At 40.1% G+C, this 2,838-nt stretch overlaps 1 long non-coding RNA gene across 1 annotated transcript; it reads right to left on the bottom strand.

Annotated features, from left to right (window-relative positions):
- Positions 1 to 399: 399 nt before the first annotated feature.
- LOC126764979 (uncharacterized) lies at positions 400 to 1,223 on the bottom strand. The gene is made up of 3 exons (XR_007668191.1): positions 1,124 to 1,223; positions 896 to 1,007; positions 400 to 823 (listed from the first exon to the last, which is right to left on the bottom strand). It is a non-coding gene; the product is annotated as an uncharacterized LOC126764979 (long non-coding RNA).
- Positions 1,224 to 2,838: the final 1,615 nt, after the last annotated feature.

Raw genomic sequence — 2,838 nt, 5'->3', positions numbered from 1 at the left:
ACGCAACCATAGACGATGCGTCCTACATTTATACGATTGCACAGCGGAATTTGAAGTGTATTAGTTTAAGGAGCAATGTAAGAATTTGTACGACTAGGCCAATGAATTTTAATTGTATTAGTTTGAGTATCAGCTTATGAATAATATATAGAGATCACTAGTTGTAAGTACGCATAATCGTAGTATAAGGCTCCTTGTACCATAAATTAAGAATTTTCTATTAAATAAAGGTTTCACACCCGCTCCCCGTTCACGGCACACGCCAACCAGGACAGCCAGCCAGCCTCCAGCCGAACCATCGTGGGAGATAGAAACCGCTCCTTCCACCGGCCGCCAGCGAAGTATCATTGTCCGAAGTGAGGGGGGGACTGTAACGTGGCTTTTACCACCTTACAATAATTTACGTCAACTTCGCTCCACAGTACATCATGTACCTTCACCATACCACCATACGTACTAAACTTCACCGCATTGACTACGCACCCAACTCACCTCACTACGATGATGAAAGCTGCTAGAGCTTTCCACCATACGTACTAACGCACCATACGCATACAACTTACCTCGCTACGGTGACGAAAGCTGCGCTATGCTGCTATATAAGCAAGCACTTCACACCGAACGGGCCCTTTTTTTCTCCAGCTCGCCAGCGAGGACGGTCGCCCAGCAATCGGCAGCAATAGGCAGCGCGAAGCCGAAGGACCATCATCACCGCCGGATACATCACCGTGCCAGCTTTAGCAAGCGTCAACGCCGGGCACGTTAGTTTCACCCGTTTTCATCACCGCCGTGCCGACTTCATCAAGCGTCAACGCCGGGCACGCTAATTTCACCCGTTTTCATCAACGCCGTCTACATCGCCGTACCAGCTTTAACAAGCGTCAACGCCGGGCACGTTAGTTTCACCCGTTTTCATCACCGCCGTGCCGACTTCATCAAGCGTCAACACCTGGCTCATAGATTCCGTTTATTTCCGTCGCCGTGCCAGTTTCAACAAGCGTCAACACCTGGCTCATAGATTCCGTTTATTTCCGTCGCCGTGCCAGTTTCAATAAGCGTCACCGCCTGATTCATCAATCCAGTTTATTTCCATCGCCGTGCCAGTTTCAACAAGCGTCAACACCTGGCTCATAAATTCCGTTTATTTCCGTCATCGTGCGAGGTTCAACAAGCGTCACCGCCTGACTCATCAATCCCGTTTATTTCCATCGCGCTGGTCTGGCTGTCCGTATAAGGAGTGGGGGTGTGGATATAACTTTACGAGGATAAAACTCGTCTCTCTTTTGCTAAGGGTTCGTGGGTCCCAAGGCTGACCCTGGAGCGGCTGAGCATACCTCAGCTATGGACGAAACCCCATTACACACCTTTCAACAATTGTTTTGCGTAAATGAATTTCTGCAGATCATTCCAACGTATTGCTGATGCGTTTACCTCAAAATCCTCGGTTTGAACCGTCAACAATCAAATTGAAAATTTTGTTACGGTCCATATTTTTTAATAAAATTAAAAAAATGATATTATTGTCTTACAAATCTTATTTGTCGTTATACAATATTCGCACTTGGTATTTAAAATGAGCTTTGATATCTCTTATTTTATTAGAATCAGTTACAATAATCGCTCGTAATTCTCACAAAAAGAATCTTTATAATTCTTATGTTAATAAAATCTTTAAAATTTTTATATTAATTGCATTTCATTACAGTGACCACTTTTAGTTTTCACAAAAACTTTATATTAATCAAATTGCATCACAATAGCCGCTTTAATGTTTACACAGAAAATTTGAAACAATCTTAACAAATTTTAATTAAAAAACGAAAGTTAAATAAAATTTAAAAGACTTTGCTGTTTGTGTTCCACGACGTTATTCCGTTAGTTCTGTACCTATGCAAGTGCTAGAAGGATTTTCTCTGCCACCGCTTTATAATTTGCAGCTTTCTCCAATGCAGCAGCTCGCAGCGCACGCACACACTTTTATGTTTATGCCACTTCTGGCACAAATTTCTGTGGGTTGCTGATTAAATTTATTATGTGGCAATTTATTATAATATATATGTATATATATATGTGGATGGCCGATCAAAGATCGATGGTCCATAGTGGTCCGCACAGAGCCATTTCTCCTGTCATTAGAAATGAGCGAGCCTAGCTAACAGTTGACTGGATCTGGTAGGTTTTGACATTTCTCAATTGAAATGACTGAAACGGCCAGATTGAAATTCTCCCAAAAATATACATATGTGGACAAAAGGATTTGTTGCCGCGGTTCAAGATCGCTAATAAAAAATTTTAAGCAATGAAAATTAGAGAAAATGCGAAATTTAAATGTATTGGATTACACATTTTGTAATGTGATGCATAGTAGTAATAATTTCCAATTAAAAATTATTAAAAACATTCATTGGTTGAAAGATAAAAATCTTATTTCACTTTATTAAGAAAAGTTAGTTGTTTTATTATGAAAAAGTATTCGGTTACTATTACAACTAGATTAGATCGTATTAAAAATACAACCCTGTATAAATTTATTTTTCATTCCCTGTATAAATAAAGTAAGTCGTTGAATAAAAGCCCATCAGTTAAAACGTGACTTCAATTTATTCCATTTTTATTTTATGATTCTCCGCTATATATCTAACAAAGGTTGTGGACCTAGGCGGTTTGTTTGTAAATGCGTGTATCGTGTGTGTCGCGAAAAGTGTCCTTATATGTACATGGACTGTGGCATATAGTGAACGAAAGGTTTATAAAAAATGAAGAATATGCGGCCGAGTGGGAAGCACTCGAAGAAAAAACCTTAGCTACAATAACTCTAAGTGTGAAAGCGTCGCAGCT

This window comes from Bactrocera neohumeralis, unplaced genomic scaffold (assembly GCF_024586455.1).
Source record: "Bactrocera neohumeralis isolate Rockhampton unplaced genomic scaffold, APGP_CSIRO_Bneo_wtdbg2-racon-allhic-juicebox.fasta_v2 cluster10, whole genome shotgun sequence".
NCBI classification, from domain to species: Eukaryota; Metazoa; Arthropoda; class Insecta; order Diptera; family Tephritidae; genus Bactrocera; species Bactrocera neohumeralis.
This window is presented reverse-complemented; position numbering and strand designations above follow the sequence as displayed.